The following is a 9,116-nucleotide window of genomic DNA, read 5'->3' as shown; positions in this document are numbered from 1 at the left end:
TAGAGACTAAGGTGCTCCTAATCCTGGCCATGGTCCTAACAATTACGTGCTATGCATCAGAGAGTTGGGCAATGACTAAGGATGACAGAAGAAGAATATATGCCTTTGAGTCGTGGTGCTGGAGAAGAATCTTCGCCATAAACTTAGCAAGAAAACAAACAGGTCTGTCTTGAAGAGGGTGAAAGCAAGTTTCTCCTTGGAGGCTGCCACAACTACAGTGCAATCTACCTCCTAGGGGCTTCTTTTTTCCTGACCCTCTACTTAACCAAGAATGATGTCCCTGTCCAAATGCAGGCCCTTCTTGATCACATGCCCAAAGTATGTGGGATGAGGCCTCACGTAAGGAACACTCTGGCTATACTACCAAGATATATCTGTGTGTCCCCCTAGCAGTCCTTGGCATGGTAATATTCTTCACCAACACAATTTAAAGGCATCCATTCTGTTTCGGTGTTTCTTATTTGTTATCTGACTTCTACATCTTGACTCTGGCACATCTTACTCCTCAAAATGACATCTCTGCTCTTTAGCACTTCAAAGAGGCCCTTAACAACAGATTTGTTGCTTCCGTGGGTGTTGACTGTAAAATGAAATCCTCAACAATGCCAATCTTTTTTCTGTGGCTCCTATATGGCTAACTGCTTCCATCAGCAATAAATCCCCAAGAAGGTCTGAAGATGTGGACACTGGAAAAATGTCAAGGAGGAGCTGCTGTTGTTGTTAGATGTGGTCAAGTCACAGAGACCCTATGAACAACAGATCTGAACCCCTATTTCCAAGGTTCCCAGGGTTCAGATCAAGAAGACGAAATGGGGAAATTGCAACAAATGTAGTTAGAACAACTAAAAGGTTCCCCTTTCCAAACATGCCAGGCCTGTCCCAATCTTAACAGTACTGTTCAAACAGAGGAAGATCACCACTGACAGAAGAGTCAAAAATCTTTAGTATTAATCCTAAGTCATCACCAAGCAATCAGTTTATCCCCTCAGTAAGCACTGCAAAGGGGGAGATCTGGCAGCTTTGTGGTAAGCAGTTGCACTACCAACCCAACTGAATGTGGTTCAAATCTACCACCCAACTCTGTGATAGAAAGACAGGCAATCTATCCTGTGATTTATTGCCTCTGCAAAACCTCTAGAAGGTCATTTACAGGTCTTTCAACTCTATAGTACACAACAACAACAAACATTGTTAAAGGCAATCTGTGTTTGGCCAACTGCCTGGTTTAAAATCAGTTTGGGGATGGGCAAATGCATTCAAGACAGCTAGCTGTGTAATAACAATTGCATCCATTGTAGCAGTTAATAGAGGAGATATGAAAACAAAGGAAGAGAAAAAGAATAGAGGGAGGCAGTTCTCAGGGTTATAAATGTCAGATTTACAGAAGACCAGAAGTCATCAACCCAATCCCATACCCACTGTCAGGGGGGTATTCCAGTACATGGGCAGCTCATCCTCCAGCAGTTTCCAAGGCTATACTCCTGACTTAAGGAGAGTGCCCATTGCTTTCCCACAGGGTGGCTGGTGGATTTGAACTGCCAACCTTCCAATTAGCATTGCCATATGTAATATGAGGAGACCACCAAGTCTCCTCAACTCCCATAGAGCCCAGAAAAAGTGAGTTCATAACCATAAGGTGACATATGGCACTTCCACCACAACCACCACCACCACCATCATCATCATCATTACAGTAGAGATGTCTTAATAGAAATGTTTTTGTGGGGTTATTTCATGCTATATACATACTAAGCTACACTATACACTAAGACAAACAATGACTGATCTTAGATATGAACCAGGCCCGTTAAGACTTATATTAAAATCTGACTGACAGGCTGAATTAGGAAAGGAAACTCTTTTGAAATGTGAGGACTGCTATAAATAATGTCTAGTCTGCCACATGAACACATTAGGCCATCATAACACTGCACAATGAGAGGCTCATTCCCATGCTGACTTCTAGCAATCTGGCCTCCTGCCTCCTAACGGATCAAGGCATCTTTTGGGAAAAGAACTGGAATTCAGAAAAGCTTGATTGCCATTTTATAAGATAAACTGAAAACAATAAACATTTAATACCTCCTTTATTTGTTTAACCTATTGTGAAGCAAAGACGGACAAGGGGATCTTCTCAATGTAAAAACATGCATTTTCAGATGGATGACAGAGCTTCAAGAAGGAGAAAACCGCTTCATGTGCTGTGCTTCTTTCCCCCAAAGCTCCTAACTCTGCATATTTTAGCACATTTTAAAAGGCAAAGGAGAAGTTAAAAATTCTCACTTAGCAAACACCTGCGAAGCTGTGTGTCTGGAAAGCTGGGACGAGGAGAAGTGCAGACATCTGGTATCACCTGTCCGACTGCCAAGCCTCTGCATTTTTAAGCTATTCAGATAGCTTTTTTCCCTTTTTATTCTAAACGTGAAACAAAAACTCCATACAAGCCTGAACTGTGAGGCGGCAAAGTCTACCTGCAATTCAGGCCTGTCACACAAGACGACACAGCAGCCTCCAAAGGTTCAGTAGGCTTTTTATAAGCCTATTGTGTAGGTGAGTGCCTAAAAATAGGCTGGTACGGCTGGCATACCACACCCAGGAAGAATTCCTACACACTAAACTCCTAACAGACAAAGGAAGGAAAAGAATACCAAAAAGCACTTCCTTCCCACACCCAAGCTCCTACAGCGGCCTCCCCACCAGAATCCCTGCAGGTCCCTGTGTCCCCAGGCAAAGGGAAGCAAGCCAGGGCTGAACCAGGCATTTTCTGCAGCATTGACCTCCATGATCTGCAGGAAGCCGACTTTGCATCACAATACCAGGGAAGGTTTGAAAGCTCAGAGAAGTTGAGATCCTGTGTTCAAATTTCAGGCATGGTAGTTTTAGAAGATCTTTAGGTGTTTCAGATGGGGAGCTAGGGTTGGCGTTCCACAGCCCAGACCAAGGGAGCCAATTCTAGAAGTCAGTGAGGAAGGAGGGCTTGGGTACCTGAGCCAGCAGAGGAGGCAGCCAGCTTGCCAGGGGCACCTCAGAAAGGCCTCCTATACAACATAAAGCCTATGCCACACAGGACATTACCAAAACCGGTTAGACAAAATCAATAGAAAGTGAAAAATTAAAAGCTGAATTTTATTGCCTGGATCCACAATTGTACAAGCAGTCAGGAAATAAGGAGATACATTGCACTGGGAAAATCTGCAGTTAGAGACCTCTCCAAATTATTGAGGAGTAATGATGTCAGTTTGAGGACTAAGGTGCATCTGATTCCGTTATCTTTCCGATCACTTGCTATGCATCTGAGAGCTGGACAATGAATAAGAAAAGAATTGATGCCTTTGAGCTGTGATGTTGGAGAAGAGCACTGAACATCCCATGTATGGCCAAGAGAACAGATACATCTCAGAAAGTGTGTAGCCGGAGTGCTCTTTAGAGGCAAGGATGATGAGACTCTGCCTCACATACTTCGGGTATGTTGCTAGGAGGGGCTATTCCTTGGAGAGGGACATGATACTGGGAAGGGAAGAGGGTTGGTGAAGAAAAGGAAGACCTTCAATCAGCTTGATTGACATGGTGACTGCTACAATGGGCATGTGTCAGGAAGAGTGAGGACAGCGCAGGATAAAACAGGGTTCAGATCTTTTGTTCACAGGATTGCTATGAGTCTAACTTGACTCGACGGCACCTAACAACAATCTCCAATTTCAATTTATCATTTCCCTATCCTATTCTTGATAAGACTTATGAAAAAAAATGACCGTGAATTTTTACTGTAAGGACTACCAAGGCAAAATGAGAAATAAAAAATAAGTATCTCACAAAGAGACTTTCATTTCATTATTTTTCAGACAAAAGGAACAAACATAACTTCATCCAAGTATCACAAAAACTTTATGAGAGATAATTTCCACTCTGCCAACATCAAAACTGATGCATTACAATCAAGCAAATGGCCCAAAGTCACATACATTTAATAATCTGCCAACCAGTGTAACTCTAAAACAAAGATTCTTAACACGAAATCACATGGATTCCAGCTAGCAAAGTACCTGCAAATGCAGGGCTGGGACCTGATCACCCTACCATCACACTCCCCGGGCTGGAGGCCTGAGAAGCCTAGCATTATAATTTCTGGGCTGGGCTCCAGATTCAGCACCTGCCAGGTGGCCAGTGTGTCCACATCCAACAGTGAAGGTGGTAGTACTATTCCTTCATTGTAAATGAGGAGCTTTGGTGGCTTAGCAGTAAGGAATTGCACTGCCAAACTAAAAGCAGGAAGTTCAAATCCACTAGCTAGCTGCTCTGCCTGAGAAAAGTGGACAATCTCCTCCTATGCAATTTACCGCCTCTGAAAATCTGGTAGCAGATCTGTTCTAATACAATGGTACACAACAATACTACCACCGTAAATGAAGCCAGACCTGGAAGAGTTCTTAGAAGGAAGAGTACTCAATAAATGTAGTTCTCATCATTACATGTTATTGTAGTGTACATTCAAGTTGGAACCTACTGATAGCTGACCCTCCGACGAACAGGTTTTCAGAGGCAGTTAATAGCATGCTGCGGAGCAGCTAGTGGCCTCGAACCCCGGGCCTTCAGGACTGCAGCTCAGCTTCTTGCCACTAAGGCAACCAGAGCTCCCTCATCACTATACAGGTATAAGGAAAAGCAAATAACCTCACCTAGAAGTCTGCTTCTCATTAGGCTAAGTGATAATTATCTCCATCACAAAAGGACAAATACTGCAAAACATTGCTGTTATAAAATAGGACAAGGAGGAGTTGGGAAGGGGATGCGGAAAGAGTGGACAGATAATGAACACAGCATCAGAACAGATGAGGGGAATAACTGTCCAAAAGGAATATATGACTTTGCATTAAGTGTATGACAACAATCTGGAACAAAGTATGCACTGCAGGGTGGGCTGGGGGAGGGGGAATGAAAACGGGGAGAAAATGTGCAATAAACAATAAATAAAAGGGGAGAAAAAGAGAAGGAAGCCTACTTGTTCCATACATGTTGGAGGTGATTGTTAAGAGACTGAATGTGTACTGGGGAAATAGGTGCTAAATCCTCTTTAGAAAGAGCAGGTTCCTGTTATGCTAGTGAGTCTAACTGGATAGGGTGGGTCCCAATCCTGACTCCTTAGTAACAAAAAGGCAGAAAAGATCCCTCCATAGAAGGGAGGGAGCAGCCGTGTGAGTATGTGAGGAAGAGGAAGGGGAAGGCCCAGGGTCACCAGCAGAGACCAGCAATTAGGAAACGAGTTTGGATCACAAACCGCACTGAAGCATCTGAGCCTCCAGAACTACAAGAAAATAAAACTAGGTTCTTGAAAAGCACCTACCTGCAGAATTTCTGTCACAGCAGCACTAAACAATTAAGACAGTGATTAAAAAAAAAATACAACTTTAACACATTTCATGACACACCTGGAACACCCTCCTCCCTTGTCTCTCTAGATAAATTGGCCTGCCCCTTTGGGTCTGCTGTGCTCAGGTGTGAGTGATGCCATGAGCAGGTAGCACCAATTTCTAGTCAGTGTTTGCAGTGAGGCGAGGACACTGGGGGTGGAGGATTCCTTCTCACTGGTCATCAGCCACAGGGCTAATTACCAAGTGAGGGTCATACATTGACAAAAATCTGCTATTCCACTTGAGAATCAAAGCAAATGGTAACATCATCCATTGCTCCTCACCAAATGAGTCTTTTAAGAACCTGCTATTGACAACTCCTCAAAAGAGAAATGCTTAATGAAAACAAAGGAAAGAAAGCAAACCCTCACACTGAAATCTAACTTACAGATCTGCAGGTTGTTTTATGAAGAAAAGTTCTGCTGGCTTTCCGGTTCACAGACTAATAACAGTATCAGCAGTTGTCTGTCCTACAAAGTGTTCAAAATGAGTCCTCGTGATGCAGTATTTATTACAAAAGCCCAGAGTGCAACACTGTGAGTCCCTTCAAACAACCACTCTGCAAGGGATCCCACGGGGCTGTTAGGTCTCCTGTATAAACACCATGTAATGAGAACCTCTAACACTAACTTTCCTCTTACTCATCTCTCCCTCACCCCCTTGCAGAGGCTAAATAGGACTGTCATTTTCACAAAGCAGCTGCTAACATAGAAGGTTTGACTAACCACGAAGGGGTCCAGTGCTCACCCACTCAGGAGCAAGTGTGTTTGAGAGGCTGGATAAGTGGGGTTTTAGGACACAGACAAACTGATCACTCATTTAACTCATTCAGTATTGATTAATCTAAAAAACATTCACTGTTTTGAGTATTAGAACATGATTGCTTCATGTGGCTTATTCTCTGTGGTGCTATTTATCAAGATGCCTATGTTTACAGATGGTCAATATGGGTATCACAATAGAATATAAAAGTCATTCTTTCTAGGTATTTTCATAACTTGTACAGGATCACAGTGTGAAAGACTGAAAAATATTATGAAAGGCTATTTTCATTGTGTCCATAAATCAGCCTGCACTGCGCCAGGCCACAGGGGCAGCCTGAGAGGACAGCTCCCCCAGGCTTTGTTAGTGAGTTGTTGTGTGACTTTTAGCAAATCATTACACTTCACTTGGCCTCAGTTTCCTCATTTCTAAAATGAGGCTAAAAAGTCCTACATCAAAGCACTGCTGGGAGACTGATGGACATGTAAGCCATCTAAATCACTTCTTAGATCACAAACAAGAAGCCCTGGTGGGAGAGTGCCTAGTGTGTCATGTTGCTAATCATAACATCTGTGGTTCAAATCCCCCAGGCCGTGGGTGAGAGATGGGAAGTCCCCTTCTGTAAAGAACTGTCACCTCAGAGACCCAAGAGAGGGTAGCTACGTATCCGAACTGACTCCATGGCGGTGGGCTTGGTTTATGTACTAATCAGAATATAAAGCTGTTACAATAATAATAATTAATAGGAAAGAAGAGACCTGGACTATAAATACACTACAAATGAGAGCAAGCATAGCACATTGCTTCTTGTGCAAGCAAACTGCTCCTAGTGGTATTTCAGGGAAAACTTGTAACAATGCATCCATTAGGTAATGGTAAAAACCCCCAGAAAATGGGAAAGTTAGGAACTTCGAGTTATCAGGAAAAGTCTATCTTCTTGTTTCTTTGGAATTTTATTAAGATAAATCAATGTATGAGAAATCATATTATAAATCCTCTAAGATTAGAGACCAAATCCTCACATGCAAAAGCCCTGGTTCAGGAAGAGAGTGGAACAACTGCAGGTACTTTTGCCTAACTTTCCTGAATCTTCCGCAAGCTCAAAGAAAATTCACACCCTTTTCCTGCCCAGCCACCCCCAAACTCTTCAAATTATCTCCTTCTGGAGATAGTGAAACCAAGCAGCTCCTTGGAGGAAAAATTTTGAAGCTCCCTCTCATATACTTTAGACATCCTGCCAGGTGGGACCAGTCTTTGGAGGACATCATGCCTGGAAGGGTGGAGGGACAGTGCAGAAGGGGAAGACCCTAGATGAGATGGATTGACACAGTGACACAGTAACAGGGGCAGTGCGTCAGAGTCACAGAGATTGGCTCAGGACAGGGCAGGTTCAGAGCTGTTGTTCATAGAGGTCACTATGAGTTCTAGTTGACTTGATGGCATATAACAACAACAATTAAAGTATGCCAAATATTCATCCAGTCATCAACTCAAACATGCCCACAATATGCAAATACTCTGAGCACAAAGGCCCAAGTCTAGCCAGCTCACCCCCGCCCCTACTCCCCCAGCGGAACCTCTCCTGAGAGCTCAGTGCATCCTTTCCTCCCTGCGGGGTTAGAAACTCTCAGCCACATTTTAATAGTAAGGTGCCCCTCAGCACTGAACATCAACTCATGGAAATTACCCAATAAATATTTACAGAACTAAATAACCCTTGAGTTCAAGGTAAAGCAAAGTCAGCGGTCTCCTCCCCCGGCGGTCCTTAACCATGAAGATCATCTGCCTAAGGAGGTTATTTATCTCTTTGCAAATTTGGGAAATAAAGGTTTCTAAATGTTATCTTGACTATGTGCAGTCCACTTCAAAAGACTCTGCGTGCAGGTGGAGAAAGAAGATCTAAACATTTCATGTAAGCCGTGACTGTGGCTCTGTGCCATCAAGTTGGAAGTGCTAGTGACCCCCCCCCCAGTAGGTTTTCAGAGGCTGTAAATCATGTGGGAAGAGACTGCCCATCTTTTTCCTGAGGAGCAGCTGGCGGATTTGAACTGCCTGCCTTTAGGTTGGAGACACAGTCCTTATCCATTAGCCACCATAGCTCATTCTCAGGTTCAAAGCCCTGCAGAGGATGAAGCACTGTCATAACTCATTCCAGACCCCATGCCAACTGCACACAGTCCAGTGCGGCTGTTCTAGGAGAGCCCGAGCGGGGCAAATGAGAAACTGAACACTCTGAGGACTTTTTATGTGAACAGAGCTAAAGCAGGGCCCCTCTAGAGTCCTGGTGGCATACTGCCAGGCTGCTAACCAAAAGGTCAGCAGTTCAAATCCACCAGCCACTCTGCTGAGGAGGATAGGCAGGCTCCTTCTGTCAGGATTTGCCTCAGAGACAGAACCGAGGGTCTCTGTAAACCAGGAATGACTCAAGTGCTGATGGTTTACAGTTTGAGGAGTTCCTGGGTAGTAACAAGGTGAGAAGCCACCCAGAGGTGTCTTTGAAGAAAAGTCTAACAATCTACTTCCCAAAGCTCTGTCATTGAAACCCAGAGAGCCAGGTGTCCCGGAGACGGGGCTGACAAGAGTCCAAATGAGCAGGAGGACAGCTGCTCAGAGGCGTGCTGGCCGCACAGTCAGCCATAAGGGGCAGAGGAAGGGCCAGAAGGCGTCCACAGCCGTCCTACCAGCGCTTCATTATTTCAGAAAGGCAGAGGGTTAAAAGCAGCCTTGAGAACAGAGAGAACAAGAAAGGCAGCGTATGTGCTGTCTGGAAGATATTCCAACCATCACAAGGAGGAGCCTGATAAGGAAACACGTAAGGCGTTAAAAATTCTTACTGGGAGTCTGGGAGCTCACACACACCACTGCAACACTAGGTACCAGGATTTCGAAACATTCTACTCATTTTCAGAAAGATGGGAACTTGGAGCTCAGCTCAAATTTGCCTCA

This window comes from Elephantulus edwardii, unplaced genomic scaffold, assembly GCF_000299155.1.
Source record: "Elephantulus edwardii isolate Elephantulus edwardi_28Jun2011 unplaced genomic scaffold, EleEdw1.0 scaffold00420, whole genome shotgun sequence".
Classification (NCBI taxonomy): Eukaryota; Metazoa; Chordata; class Mammalia; order Macroscelidea; family Macroscelididae; genus Elephantulus; species Elephantulus edwardii.
The sequence above is the reverse complement of the archived record's forward strand: the minus strand, read 5'-3'. Positions refer to the sequence as shown.